This window comes from Xenopus laevis, chromosome 2L (assembly GCF_017654675.1).
Source record: "Xenopus laevis strain J_2021 chromosome 2L, Xenopus_laevis_v10.1, whole genome shotgun sequence".
NCBI lineage: Eukaryota > Metazoa > Chordata > Amphibia > Anura > Pipidae > Xenopus > Xenopus laevis.
In genome coordinates, this window is record NC_054373.1 from 70485053 (window position 1) to 70501025 (window position 15973).

Sequence of the window (15973 nt, forward strand, 5' to 3'; positions counted from 1 at the left end):
CAGAATCCCAACTCCTCCCGCCTGTTCCTCTGCTATGGACCAAAAAGAAGGCCCTTTCTGCCAGTCTCTCTTTGCATTGTAGATATTGTACCTATTAGTTAGTCGAGTATCCTGAATAAAAATGATATCTACCACCAAGACAAATAGAAACTCAAAAGCTACCAATCTTGCCTTGGGAGACCTAATGCTTCTCACATTAAGGTTACAAAAAGAAATTGGGGAACTCATCATGTTTTAGGGAGTTTTGCTGAAGATTCTTCCCCTCCTTCTCCACATCTCTTAACTTGCATCCCGTGAGATTCACCCCCTTCTACAAAGACCATAAACTCCTCCTCAAAGGAAACTCCCTCCCCAGTGTCTCTCTCCTTCCTCTTTTTCCCATGCTCTTCCCCAGTAACTTCTAGTACCTCTGGGATTAAAGTCTGGCCTGCCTCGGGTTCTGGGGATATTCTTCCATCTTTCGTTTTCCCCTTTTCTTTTTCTTCTCTTCTATGTCCCTTTCTTCCATCTCTATCTGCCTTACTTCTTCCTCCTCCTCTGCCATCTCCCCCCAACTTTTCCCACCTGGGAGGGTAAATCTGTTTGATGTGCTTACGCCTGCCCTAGCAACCATCTTTCCCTGCTGTTTATTCCCCTTTGCTCCTACCACAGTCCAGCCCTCCTTCTCTGTCCCTTTCTCCTTCCTTTCCTTCCCCCTAGTTTCCTGAGGGACTGCAGGCTCCACTACTCCTTCCACCCTGGTCTCCAACTCCATTTCTTCCGCATGCTCCCTCCTCTCCTCCAGATCCTCCTCCTCCTGAAATTCCCACTCCAAATTAGGCAATCTCTGACAATGTTATGACAAGCATTGGGGCACTCCCTGTGTGTATGACCGAGAGCATTACATAAATTGCACCTGACCTCATTACATTCTTTGCTGGTATGGCCTTTAGCACCACACAAAGCACACACCTTGGTTTCACAGGCCAAGTGTCTGTTTGACCCACACTTAAAGCATTGGCGAGGTTGGCCTTGGTAAAAACAAACCCCCCATTCTCTTCCTATGAAAAATGAGTTAGGAAGGTGCCTGAGGACATTGTGATGGACCTCTAGTTTTACTTAGGCTTTCCATCCTCCCGCCCAAAAACCTTCCTCATTATAGATCTTGGTGAGAGGGCTTAGTACAGTGCATTGTCTCTTTAACCAAACAAGGATATCCTCAGGGGGGACTGATTCATGTTTGAAAATGATGGTTACATTTTTGGTTTCAGGACGTGAGATTGGGATTGCCTTAAAGTTTTCCCACTCCATTGTGCTTTTCTTTTGGTCATAAAGAGCCCAAAACCTCTCCATCCCCTGGGACAGCTTAAAGCTGAGATCATATTCAGTAGCAGAAATATCTAGAAAAACATTGACATCATTAGTAGTGAAACCCATAGACTCTTTCACCAAATTACATGCCACATATCTCCAACCTGGGAATTTGTCTTGCTCCCCCTCCCATTTAATTCTCACCACATTGCGCCTCTTAAACACCGGCCCATCAAAGGATCTATTTACCCCAGATATGTTAGCAAACAGCCTCCCCCTTTCCCACACATTCACAGGTGCTTGGCTTCTCTCTTGCCCAAGCTCTGGAGAAGCCTTACTGCCCCCCACAGCCCCCTCTCCCCCCCACACCAGCACTCTCACCCCCCCTGTACCGCCTCACTCACAGCCTCTCTCTCACCACTTGCCCCACTCACACTTGCACTCACACCTGCACTCACACACTCTGGCTGTACAACAACATAAGCAGGGATATTAGAGGAAACATTAGAAGAATTTGTATTCCCTTTTTCCATCTGCTCAAACCTTTCCCGGTTCTTATAAATCCCTTCCCATGGTTTAATTATAAGGAAGGAAAGTCTTTTTAATTTCTTCCTCCAGTTCCTCCAACTCTTTATTGTACATAGCAGTCTTTCTTATTCTCTGCCCTCTTAACTCTCCAGTCGCTTTGGCAGCCAAACTAAGTCCTTTTGCAATCACACTATTCAGTTCTTTTGCAATCACACTATTCAGTTCTTTTTTACTCTGCTGCAAATACTTCATAGTCTTTAAAGCTTTGACAGTTTCTTCCTGATTTACACAGTCTTTAGAAGTGGAGGCCCCAGAAAAGTCTTTAGAGACACAGTCTGTAGCAGCAACAGTCTCATTAGTGGAAACCCCCTCCCCCACACAGGGTCACTGTCCATAGCAGCAGCTGCTTGTGTGTCAGTACAGCCGCTTGTACCTTCCTTTTCCTCGAGTATAGCACCGCTCCCCTCTGTTTCCTGACTGATGCAAGTACCAGACCAGGGGCTCCTGTCTGCGCTGGCCACAGGACTTTCCTCCTCCATTGCTATGGGGGACCTGCTTCTTCCTTGGGGGTGCTCTCTGGGACACAGGTAGCTTGGGATTCACCAACCTTTGCTGAAGCTCCAGATGCAGAGACTTGTAGTTCCGCAACATGTTGCACAGGGGGCTCAGATGCCGCAAACCCAGACAGACTTGACTCAGGGACCTCATGCAGCTTTTCTTCCTCCTCACTCTCCACAGACACCTCTTCCACCTCTTCCTCCTTTGGCAGAAATTTCCCTTTCTTGTTCACTTTCTTTACAGTAGCAGCCATTTTCTTTTCTGCACCAACCACAGCTTTCTGGCTCACTGCACGTCTGCTGGATCCCAGCCTTGCTTGGGTATTCATTGCCCCTGCTTCCTCTGTTGGGGGCAACTTCTTACCCATTTCCAAATAAATAAATAAATAAATACTCAAAAACAAAAATGAAAAGTAAAGGCTATAAAGCCGCAAACACAGCTGAGAAATCAACCTCCCCAGACCCAGAAGGGCCTGGGTAAGTCAAAATTACAAGCTCACTCTCAAAATCACCAGCTCTCTCCAAACACGTCTGCTCCCTACGGGGATCAGATAGGGATTTTTATTAAATAATTTAAATAAAAACATTTGCAAAAACAAAATACACCAATCTTTACATTTTCAAATCATAGGCAGATTATGAACAATTTTTACATAAAGCAAATTAAATATCATCAAAAGAAATTTCCCATTTAAAATTAATTCCCCTCCACCAATTTATATTTTCTTTATTTTTACTAATTTCTTTAAATCTGATGAAATACAAATACTTAAGAATTTTCTTAACAGTCAGATCCATGGTTCCTTCCACCCTCCCAAAGGTTTTGCCACACCTACTCATCCATAAGTGATACCAAATTACAGAAAAAATAATAAAAAGTGTTTCCTTCTCCAATGAATGTTTTCTGCTAATGATACCATAGGTCCTTTCCTCATAAGTTCCCCCTACAAAGGCCCTTAATAACCAGTATTGTCAGGACATGATCATAAAGATTGTGGGAAACGGAGCAGTTTATCAAAAAATGGTCCATAGTTTCTTCTTCTCCACATCCCCAAGGACAGAATCTTTCAACAATATTGAGATAGCTCACATTTCCCCTTAAGAAAAGTTTTCCCTGTAACGCCAGCCATGCATTGTAGAAAAGCTTCCCAGGAAGCCTATGGCCATTCAAAAATTTAATGCAATGCCCCATACTTATCGTAGGACAATCTTTCAAAATCAGTGCAGAAGTAAAAAAGGAATTAAGCACCAATCTATATACAGTAATTCCTTTCTAGGGAGATTTTCCATGTCCCTAAAACTCAAGTTCCACGTCTTAAGAAGTTTTAACCCCAGAAGAATGTGCTGCGGAAACCTACCCTCCCTTATCCAGACCCCCTTCACTCTACCGCCCTCCACACAGTCTCTGATAAAAGCGAAACCCAGTACCTGACACAGTTTTCCCACAGAGAACACGTCCTTTGACACAGGTTCCCAAAGCTGAATTTAAGGAAAATGGTGCCAAAGAAGGTGATTGGACAAACCATCCCTAAACCTCCTTCTTTACTCTGCAGGAATGTTATCCCCTCTTTTTAATGGGTTCAGTCTGTTCCCCCAAAGCATCTGGAAGAACAGACTATAGACCCGAGCATAGAGAGATTCTGGCAAGGGAAACACATAAGCAATAAAAAGAAACAACAGGATCAAAAAGGTCTTGATCAGATTAACCCTTTCTCTATAGGTAAGCTTCCAAGATCTCCAACGCTGAACTTTCGCTAAACCAGCATCCACTTTCTCTTCCCAATTTAGTCTGCTATTATCATGCCTCCCAAATTTCACTCCCAAGATTTTAACCTGCTCTGAGGCCACTGGAAAATCTCCGGCCTGAAAATCCGGTTCCCCTCCTAAAGTCCAAAAAGCTTCCGACTTTTCATGATTAACTGAGGAGCCAGAGGCCCTAGAGTAGCTTTTGATGCAATCAGTGATCACCTCAACCTCCGCCTGCCTAGAAATGACCACTGACACATCATCCGCATATGCTACAAACCTGAGTGGCTGCCTGCCGGGCACACAGACCCCCTCCAAGCCCTTCTCCTCCAGCATCCTCAGGAATGGATCCAGAGCAAATACATAGAGAAGAGGACTCAGAGGGCAGCCCTGCCACACCCCAACATCAAAGCTTTCACCTTGCTAGCCATTAATTAGTGGGAAGCTTTTAGCCCCTTCATACAAATTCCTTAACCATCTAATAAATTTACCCGGGATGCCATATTTAGACAAAACAGCCCATAAATAGTCACGGTTAACCTTATCAAAAGCTTTACTTTGATCTAAAGACAACAGGTATTTGCCCCAACCATGAGCTTTGCATGATTCCAAGGCTTCCTGTAAAGTAAGGAGGGCCCCAAAGATGCTCCGCCCCTTCACCGTGCAGAACTGACAGGATGATAATAAAACGACATCAAACGTGAAAAAAGAATCCTCGCCAGAATCTTTCTGTCAGAATTGAGAAGGGCAATCGGCCTCCAGTTCTCAACCTTCTCATCATCCTTCACCTTTGACAGCAAAATTAAAGAAGAACACCTCATTGACTCAGGCATACCCCTCTCCAAACATTCATTAAAGATCTTAACTAACACTGGGACTAACAGCGCTTTAAAGGTTTTATAAAATTCTGCCGTTAGCCCATCAGGCCCTGGAGCTTTCTTGTTATGTATTCTATCAATCGCACCTGCCACCTCTTCTTCCTCAATATTTGCTGTCAAATTTACTGTATCAGGTCCTGGGGTCACCTTTAAGAAGTTCTCAGTCCTTTCCTTCTCCAAAGTTTTACTTCTGAACAGATCAGCATAGTACAACCTTACAACCCCGAGGATACCCTCCCTGGATTTCTGCAAAACTCCCTCGGAGTCAATTAGGCCAGTCACCTGCTTTTTCTTAAAGGTCTCTCTACAATTCTGAAAAGGATCGGGGGAGTTTTTTGCCCCAAAATCTCTCTCCAGAATCATAGAGTCCTTGCGACTGTTCTGATGCTGTCTAATCAGATATTTCAACCGGGCAATTTTCTCCCCCACCACCCTGGCCGAAATTAAGGTTTCCAACTTCTTCCTTAGAGACTGGTATGTATTTGATCTTAAACCCTCCCGTTTAACAGATAGTTTTGTGAAGAAGGTTCGGATTTCTTTTTTAGTTGCCTCCCACCAGTGTACTACAAAATCAAAAAAATCCAACTTAGACCATTGGGCTTCAAAAAATCTTTTGAAGGAACTATTCTCTGCTGCATCTTTTAAAGAATTAATTCCTAGTCTCCACAAACCCCTCCCTCTCCTAGGAAGGTTTGACAGTCCCAACTTACAAGAAACCATGAGATGATCTGAAAATTCTACTACAGATTCTTTAACCTCAGAAAAAGTCTCTTTTTCTTTAACAAAAATCAAATCTATACGGCTGCTCAGGGCCGCCATCAGGGGGGGACAGGGGGGACAAGCGTACCGGGCCCGGGCATGAAGGGGGGCCCGGCAGCGCTGCATTTTTTTGAAGATCCGGGCCCCCCTTACGAGCGCCCGAGCCGTACGTCTTGCCTCTTCAGTGCCGAATGCGGAAGTGCCGAAAAGCCGAAGCCGATGCGACGAAAAGACCCGAAGTCACGGAAAAAGCCGAAGTCCCGAAGTCACGAAGCGCCGAAAAGACCCGAAGTCACGAAAACAGCCGAAGCCGAAGTCCTGAAGCAGCGCAAAGACCCGAAGTCACGAAAACAGCCGAAGCCGAAGTCCTGAAGCGGTGAAAAGACCCGAAGTCACGAAAGGAGGCGAAGTTGAAGTACTGAAGCCATGAGTTCAATTCTACTGAACACCAGTTTGTGTTTTTTTTTTTTTTTAATCCCCTGGCCACCAATGTATTATTTTAATATTCTATAGGCCCCTGCCACCAATCTTTTTTTTAAAACTTTTGTTTTTGGGGCCCCAATTTTTTTTTAACTCGTAAGGGGCCCCTTGCCACCATTGTTTTTTTTTGGGTTTTTTTTTTAAAAAAAAAATTAATTTTTTTTTTGGTGGCCCCAAATTTTTTTAACTTGTAAGGGGGCCCCTGCCACCAGTTTTTTTTTTTTTCAAAAAAAAATTATTTTTTTTTTAAATTTTTTTTGGGGCCCCAATTTGTTTTTAACTTGTAAGGGGGCCCCTGCCACCATTTTTTTTTCTTTCAAAAAAAAATTTTTTTTTTTTCTCCAAATTTTTTTTTGGGGCCCCAATTTGTTTTTAACTTATAAGGGGGCCCCTGCCGCCAATGTTTTTTTTTTTTTTCAAAAAAAAATTAATTTTTTTTCAAATTTTTTTTTGGGGCCCCAATTTGTTTTTAACTTATAAGGGGGCCCCTGCCGCCAATGTTTTTTTTTTTTTTCAAAAAAAATTAATTTTTTTCAAATTTTTTTTTGGGGCCCCAATTTGTTTTTAATTTAGAAGGGGGCCCCTGCCACCAATGTTTGTTTATTTTTTAGTTTTTTTTACATTTTTTTTTGTTGGGGCCCCAAGTTTTTTTTAACAGGGGGCCCCTGCCACCAATGTTTTTAAAAAAAAAAAATTTAAATTTTTTTTTTTTGGGGCCCCAATTTTTTTTATAAGGGGGCCCTGACCATCAATAGCTTTTTACAACTTGTGTGGGGGGGGGTTACTTTTTTAGCGCTGATGTCTGTGTGGTCTTTTAACTGCGATGTGGGCGGGATATGGGGCGGAGCTTGGTCGTCAGTGTGGGTGGGGCCCAGGGGGCCCCAAAAATTTTGTTGTACGGGGCCCCGTGATTTCTAATGGCGGCCCTGCGGCTGCTCCTATTTGCACAGAAATATGTATGTATGCCCTTCCTTCCTCCCCACACTGCCACATCAATTAATCCAGCCTGTTTAATCATGTTTGATAAAAAGACTCCTTCATATTTATTACATTTTCCAGTCCTATCACCTGGATTTAATGTCTGGTTGAAGTCTCCAGCTAACACCACTGGGTAAGAAACATAAAGGTACTGCTTGATCTCTTCTAACAAATCTTTTCTTTCTGCAATTGTGTGAGGGGCATAAACATTTATGAATCTGAAAATGTCACCTTTAATATCCACATCAAGTAGAATACACCTCCCAAAACTAATGTCCAAACGTCTCTTTATTTTAAGATTAGAGAAGCCTTTAAAATGGATTCCTATTCCCCCTGCAATTGACCAAAAAGATTGTCCTAATTGCCAGTCCCTTTTTGCACCAACTACATCCACTTTGTTTGATAATCTAATTTCTTGTAAAAAATAAATGTCTGATTCTGTTTTACTTAAGAAATCATAACCCTCCCTTCTCTTATTCACATTCTTTATGCTGCACACATTAATAGTGCTAATTGAAATTACTTGTTCAGGCATCTTAGGATTTAGCCAGCCTTCCTATTTTAACTTCTCCGTGCCTTTTAGATTGAAGCTTCCCTGAAGCACCCAAAAAATTTTCCTCAACAAAGAAATCCTCTTCATCCACTGACTCCCACTCCTCCTCGCTATCATTCCTTCCTTTCCCTTTTCCCTTGTTCTTCCATTATCTCTGTCTCCATAGGGGAAGTATTTAAAATTTCTGAGACCTTTCCTTTTTCTCTTCCTTCTTTTGATTTTTTAAGTGGTAATGGTTTACTCTTTTTTAAAATACTTTTCCCTTTTTTTTAGCCTCCTTTTTATTTCTATCATTCTTACCATCTTCCTTTCTTATCCTTCTCACTTCCTCTTCTTCCTCTGCCAAATCTCCCCAAGACTTCCCAGAAGGTAATTCAAACCTATTTGAAATTGTAATGTTACTTCCCACAACCTTACCGGACCTTTTTCCCACCACCTTCCAATCCTCCTCCCTTCCTTTTGAAGTTCCTTCATCATTTCCCCCATTCCCATCTGCAGCCTGAGAAGCACAGTCCTCTCCACCTCCTTCTCCCACCTGCCTATTTCCTATATCCTGGCCCACCTCTTTAGTCATGTCTTCTTGCAAAAACTCCTGCTCCACCCTAGGACAACTTCTAACAATATTATGCCAGGCCTCAGGACAGTCACGATGTGTATGGCCCAGTTCTGCACAAAGGTTATATCTTACCTTATCACATTCTTTGCTAAGATGCCCCTGGGCCCCGCACAAAGTTTCACTGTACAATCTCCTGCCAAATGTCTTCTTGAGCCGCACTTGAAACACTGAGGGGGCTGCCCTGGATAAAAACAAACCCCCCTCTCTTTCCCAATGAAAAAGGAATTTGGGAGATGCTGAGTCACATTGTTATGAACATTCAATTTAACTTCCATCCCACTACCCAAAATCCCTCCTCATTATAGATTTGTCTTAAAGATGTTTGGACAGTGCATTGTCTTCTTAACCAAACCAGAACATCCTCAGGAGGTATAGACTCATTTTTAAAAATAATAGTCACCATCTTAACATCAGGTTTTGAAACTGGGATTGCTCTGAAACCTTCCCACACTGAGGATGTTCTCTTTTCCTGATATTGATTCCAAAATCTGTCCAAATCTTGCGACAAATTGAAACAACTTTATTACTACCTGGGCACTTTTCCTTTTCTCCTTCCCATTTAATTTTAACAACATTCCTTCATTTAAACACAGTGCCATCATACATGGGTTCCTCCTCTTCTCCCAAAAACTTTTACTTCCCTGTTGCACATCACCTGCATCATTATTTACCTGTGCAGCCCTTTGATTTTGCTCAGCAGAATTAACTTCCCCACCTCCCCCACTCACTGCATTAACCACTCCATTGCCAGAAGGCATTAGCAGAGCAATCCCACCAGTAGCAGAAACATTAGGATTTAAGTTGGAAAGGTTGGTGTTTGTAGCAGTAGAATTAGAAGCAATAAGGTTAGAGTCAGAGCAATTAGGGTTAGGAACAGAAGGGACAGGTGTAGAAACAACAATAACAGTTTGTGTTTTCTCTGCTCCCTCCCCCATATGCCCAGAGTCCAAATGCGCAGCTGCAACAGGTTTCACTTTTTCTGCAGTTCTTTTCATTTCATCAAAACGATCTTTATTTTGAAAAGTCTCTTCCCAGGGTTTAATAATTGGCATAATTTTTCCTATTTCTTCATTAATCTCCTCCAACTCTTTTTTTTTCTCTGCCAGCTTTCTTATTCTTAAAGTTCTTAACAATCCTTTAGTAAATGTAAGGTTTGCAATTTCCAGCTCAATGTCTTTTTCTAGTTTACCTTTTCTCTCTCTAAGTGAGTCCATAGCCTTTAAAGCTGCAACAATCCGTGTGGAATCAACACAAAAAGCAATGTCTTTACTCTCTGCAGTAACACAGTCTCCGTGTATTTGCACAGCACCCTTTGCCCCTCACATCACAGGTCTGCTCTGTCTCACCTGCCGCCATTACTGCCGTCTTCTCCACACCAACACTGAAAGTCCCGCTCATGGGTCTCAGATTCTCCACTGTCGCCTACCAACGCTGTCACTGTCGCATCAAACTGTTCTGAGAGGTTTCCGGAGGCAGAAAAAGTAAAGGGGGCATGCTTAAAGGGATACTTGTGCTTGTTTGTGAAAACATCCATATCAGACAATAAAGCTGGAGTTCCTTCCAAATCATCTGACATGGCTTGAGAGTTTGTTTCCATCAGTTCCTCTTCCACACTACTTTCACTGTCTCTCTTATATTCCACCTTATTCCTGCTGTTTTAGCTTTGCTTGTACTTTTCTCCACCTCCATTTTCTGTCTCAATCCTTTCCTTTCTGCAACTACTTTTTCTTTCTTCACACGGAACGAAACTCTACTTTCCATTTTATACAAAATTATGAAAAGGCTGGAAATAAGTTCCCAAAAACAGGGAAAAAGCTGCCCCCAGACCCTTAGAGGGCCAGGGGAAATTGCACCACACAGGAGCTCCACAAAACTGTGTGCTCACTTTGTGGATCAGATAGGGATTTTTATTAAACAATTTAAATAAAAACATTAGCAAAAACAAAATACACCAATCTTTAAATTTTCAAATCATAGGCAGATTATGAACAATTTATACATAAAGCAAATTAAATATCATCAAAAGAAATTTCCCATGTAAAATTAATTCCCCTCCACAAAGTTAATATTTTCTTTATTTTTACTAATTTCTTTAAATCTGATGAAATACAAATCCTTAAGAATTTTCTTAACAGTCAGATCCATGGTTCCTTCCTCCCTCCCAAAGGTTTTGCCACACCTACTCATCCATAAGTGATAACGAATTACAGAAAAAATAATAAAAAGTTTTTCTTTCTCCAATGAATGTTTCCTGCTAATGATACCATAGGCCCTTTCCTCATAAATTCCCCTACAAAGGCCCTTAATAGCCAGTATTGTCAGGACATGATCATAAAGATTGTGGGAAACGGAGCAGTTTATCAAAAAATGGTCTGTAGTTTCTTCTTCTCCACACCCCCAAGGACAGAATCTTTCAACAATATTGAGATAGCTCACATTTCCCCTTAAGAAAAGTTTTCCCTGTAATGCCAGCCATGCATTGTCGAAAAGCTTCCCAGGAAGCCGATGACCATTCAAAAATTGAATGCAATCCCCCATACTTATCGTAGGGAAATCTTTCAAAATCAGTGCAGAAGTAAAAAAGGAATTAAGCACCAATCTATATAATTCCTTTCTAGGGAGATTTTCACTGCGTATCTTGACAGCGCTATATAAATAAATGATGATGATGATGATTTTCCATGTCCCTAAAACTCAAGTTCCACTTCTTAAGAAGTTTTAACCCCAGAAGAATGTGCTGCGGAAACCCACCCTCCCTTATCCAGACCCCCTTCACTCTACCGCCCTCCATCCAGTCTCTGATAAAAGGCGAAACCCAGGACCTGACACAGTTTTCCCACAGAGAACACGTCCTTTGACCCAGGTTCCCAAAGTTGAATTTAAGGAAAATTGTGCCAAAGAAGGTGATTGGACAAACCATCCCTAAACCTCCTTCTTTCCTCTGCAGGAATGTTACCCCTCTTTTTACTGGGTTCAGTCTGTTCTCCCAAAGCATCTGGAAGAACAGACTGTAGACCCGAGCATAGAGAGATTCTGGCAAGAGAAACACATAAGCAATAAAAATAAACAATGGGATCAAGGGTGTGGCTTGTGCGCTGACCAAAATGGCAGCATAACTTGGGAGCTCCGCTCTCCCTCAGCCCCAGTAGCCATCAATTAAGCAATAATTAGCCACAAACGATACACCAAGCCTGGACCTAATACCGATAAGGGGGAGAGGAGTCAGAAATCGGCACTGGGGTACGGAGCTCGCCGTTGTCATAGCCAACCAGCGGCCTAGAGCCAGCATGAGGGCCGTGTAGCCACAGAGGCAGTGACCGCGTCGCACCCTAGCTTGCTCTAATGCAGGAGTGGCGCTGCCGCACATAGAGGGAGTCAATTTAACGGACAATAGCTGGCGGTTCCTCACAACCGGGAAAGGAGTATGGAACGCCATGTCGGCCTAAAAGCATACCTGGTAAGAGGCCACACGGACCCCCACCCCTCCTACCGACGCCACTCTCCCTACCGCGTAGGCCTAAAATACGGCCGGTCCCACTGCACTTCAAGCAATTCCCCGTATGCACACTATTACCAGAGACGCGGTATCCCAATAAGCATCGTTACCATCCCTCCATTTGGAGGCACATTTGGCGACACTTCCACACCTTGTAGGCCTCACTGGACAGTACCCCACGCAGGCCTGAATATTGCCTGCACCTGCAGGGTGTGTACAACAGGGAATTACAGATAAGGCACAGTTAACACTATCCCCCAAGCCAGACGTCTCTTCAGAATCGGTCTAGACGGAACAATATACGCATCAGAAATGTCCCTGAAACGGTTCAACTAGAATCTTTCCTGAAACAATACTTTAAACAACTGATTCCAGACATGCAGGCAAGTGATCTACTGATGGACAGAGCTCACAGAGCACTCAGAGCACGACCAAAGAACAATGCACCCCCTAGAGATATAATCGTGCGCTTTCACTACTTCCGCACAAAAGAAGCAATACTCAACGTGGCCTGGAAAAACCCAATAGAACTGGATGGAATTAAACCACAATTCTACACGGATCTTGCTCCATCCACCTTACAAAAAAGGAGAGAGATGAAACAGCTTACAGAGGAGCTACGCCTCAAGGGCATCCCCTACAAGTGGGGTTTCCCCTTTAAACTTATCTACACCTGCGACGGCATTACATATACTCTCCGAGACCCAACTGACATTGCAGAGGCCCTTAAACATTTGGAAGGAACTCAAGAGCCGCCCAGAGAAGGGGAACAATAGTCTGACTGCAATATTCGAAGTTATTGAAGACAACCAAACAACAAAAGATGGACATGACCTAATTTGACCCCTTACCTATGTAGCTTATATGGATCACACAAAGGAAAAACTAGCCTAAAGAGATGTTTGTAGAAGTCCCAAGAACAGGCTTTTTTTTCTTTCTCATTTCTGAATAAAACTATATAGGAGGAAACAGACTTACACCCATCTATCTGGAGATGTGACATGGAAGGCAGATGAGATTCCCTTCACCCAGATGGCGGACTTTCAGGTTTTTCATTTGAATCGTTTGTATAAGTTAACTTTAATTTTTCTTTCTCTATTTTGCTATATCTGTATAATTTTCTTGTTGCATAATTGAATGATTACATGATGTTTAAATCTGCATACAACATGGGGCTGGGGGGAGGGCATACCCAACAGCCAATCTATTAGCCTCACTTCAATTTGGGGACTCCCACTGGACACAACCTACTTTGTATCCAGATAGTGGATCTCACGATACCCAGAGTTACTGTACTACTCCGGGTCCCCTTTCCTTCACCTTCTTCTTCCTTTCTTCTCTCTTATTTTCCATTCTCTCCCCTTACTCTTTTCTATACTGTAAACAGTGGACACTTCCCCAGTTATACCCTTACCCACACACACAATGACAGAGGAGCCAACCGTGAGTCACGACAGTGATCATGAACTGAATCGCCCATTCCATCTGAAAGTGATAACACATAATGTTAGAGGGCTTAACTCACCAAATAAAAGGAAAATAGCGCTCACTGATTATGCTAAAATGAGAGCAGACATAATTTTGTTACAAGAGACTCATTTCTCACGCAGCTCTTTCCCTAAGTATATGTCTAAAGCATACACCAACTGCTATCAATCTAATGGAGACACAAAATCAAAAGGAGTGGCCATCTTAATTCACAAACATGTGAAATTTCAACTGCAACGAAAATATATAGATCAGGAAGGTCGTTATGTGATAGTTACTGGCCTGCTGCAAAACCAAATGGTCACTATGGCCTCAGTATACGCACCAAACACTAAAAAGACAACGTTTTTTCTGACGTTTTTTGAGAAGCTGGCAGAGGTCAAGGAAGGCAGGTTGATAATAGGGGGAGATTTTAACACAATTCTACAGAACAACCTAGATAGAACCAGAGACTCCTTGGCTGCAAGACATCGTCAGATACCAAACGCTTAACGAAACATCTGAGGAACTTGGCTCTGGTGGATATACGGAGGGAAAAGCACCCCCTGGACAGGGATTACACAGGGATTATACTTTTCTTCAGTGCATAATTCATATTCCCGCATTGACTTTCTGTTTACTAATTCAACTCAGGTTGCTATAGTGGGGGCAGCCAAAATACATGACATAACATGGTCGGATCATGTGTTTGATCGATGGGATGCTGTAAGGGGCAGAAGCAACTGGAAGCTAAATGACTCACTTTTTCTAGACCAAACAACTTGTGCAACTGTACAAAAAACCCTGATAGATTACTTCAAAGAAAATGATCCCAAAGACACCTCCTTAGCTGTTAGATGGGACGCCCACAAGGCAGTGGTGAGGGGGGTTCTAATCAATATTGCAGCAAGGGCAAAAAAAGAGCAACTCAAGAAAGTTTCCACAATAACGGAGGGACTTCACAGGCTGTCGTTCGTATCCGTAAATTCGTAAATGTCTCTGTCTTAAATATATTGATAATGGGTTGAGTGCAGAGGACCTCTTGTAGTTGACTATATGTATTTTGTGGTCACACCCTCATTGCACCCCCGCCTAATGGTTTTTAAAAAATAGTGGTGAGCACAACTTTCCCTTGTTTGTTATAGTTATACAGGAGCAGTGACCAGCTCCATGTTGTAGCTCCCACCCTTCCCAGCTATAGTCAGGTGATCCCACTGGTGACTAATAAAAGGGCAGCCAAGTTTGGGAGTTTTACTTTGAAAGCAGCTAGTAAGTTGCAGGTAAAACTTAGTCCCTTTGTAAAATGTATAATTAAGCAATTGAATTCTTAATGAATCAGATGACAATTAAGCGTAGGACTGGCCAGATATGGGATGACTTTGACGTAGTTGGCCAGCTTAAATATATTGCAATATATGGACAAACAATCCCTGTGTTGCTTAAAGGGTAAGGCATTTTTTAGTAGCAGTATGCACAAAATGTCTCTGTCTTAAATATATTGATAATGGGTTGAGTGCAGAGGACCTCTTGTAGTTGACTATATGTATTTTGTGGTCACACCCTCATTGCACCCCCGCCTAATGGTTTTTAAAAAATAGTGGTGAGCACAACTTTCCCTTGTTTGTTATAGTTATACAGGAGCAGTGACCAGCTCCATGTTGTAGCTCCCACCCTTCCCAGCTATAGTCAGGTGATCCCACTGGTGTCTAATAAAAGGGCAGCCAAGTTTGGGAGTTTTACTTTGAAAGCAGCTAGTAAGTTGCAGGTAAAACTTAGTCCCTTTGTAAAATGTATAATTAAGCAATTGAATTCTTAATGAATCAGATGAAAATTAAGCGTAGGACTGGCCAGATATGGGATGACTTTGACGTAGTTGGCCAGCTTAAATATATTGCAATATATGGACAAACAATCCCTGTGTTGTTTAAAGGGTAAGGCATTTTTTAGTAGCAGTATGCACAAAATGTCTCTGTCTTAAATATATTGATAATGGGTTGAGTGCAGAGGACCTCTTGTAGTTGACTATATGTATTTTGTGGTCACACCCTCATTGCACTCCCGCCTAATGGTTTTTAAAAAATAGTGGTGAGCACAACTTTCCCTTGTTTGTTATAGCTGTCGTTCGTATTAACTCACTGAGGACTGACCTGACGCAGATACTAGCGGACAAGGCAGCCTTCGCATTAACCAGAACTAAACAAAAATACTTTGAATTTGCTAACAAACCCCACACCATGCTTGCGTGCAAGCTGAGGAACTACAGGGCTGCACATGCCATACACGCCATGCGAGACTCGAAGGGACACATCACTAGAGATTCACTAAAGATGGCAGAGATGTTCACTGATCAACGTGGACATGAAGCTTTTTGCGAAAATTTTAGCCACAAGACTGGCTCCTCATCTACCTGGTACACCCGGACCAAGTGTGTCAAGACCGCCGGGAGCGCGAGGAGTCGCGTCCGCTCCCGGCGGCGAAGAATCCAAGATGGCGGCGCCCAGGCAACCCACGTGGGTTCTGACGCCGGCGTTGTGACGCCAGCACGGCGTGACGGTCGCAGGCGCGCTGACGCTGGCGCAAGGGCGCCAAATTCAAAGATAAAAGGACGCCTGAGGCGCCAAGATG

The 15973-nt window shown here is 42.9% G+C and overlaps 1 protein-coding gene across 5 annotated transcripts in view; it reads right to left on the reverse strand.

The window, feature by feature from the left end:
• The window catches only part of LOC108708144 (mitogen-activated protein kinase 13), a 204330-nt gene that overhangs the window by 100938 nt on the left and 87419 nt on the right, over positions 1–15973 (reverse strand). The window contains exon 1 of one of the 5 annotated variants that reach the window (XM_018246526.2): positions 8458–14415. The exons of the other annotated variants lie outside the window; for them this stretch is intronic. The gene's annotated coding sequence lies outside the window, so the exon portion shown is untranslated. Of the gene's footprint in view, positions 1–8457; positions 14416–15973 lie in introns of those variants that run through there. 5 annotated transcript variants of the gene reach the window in all.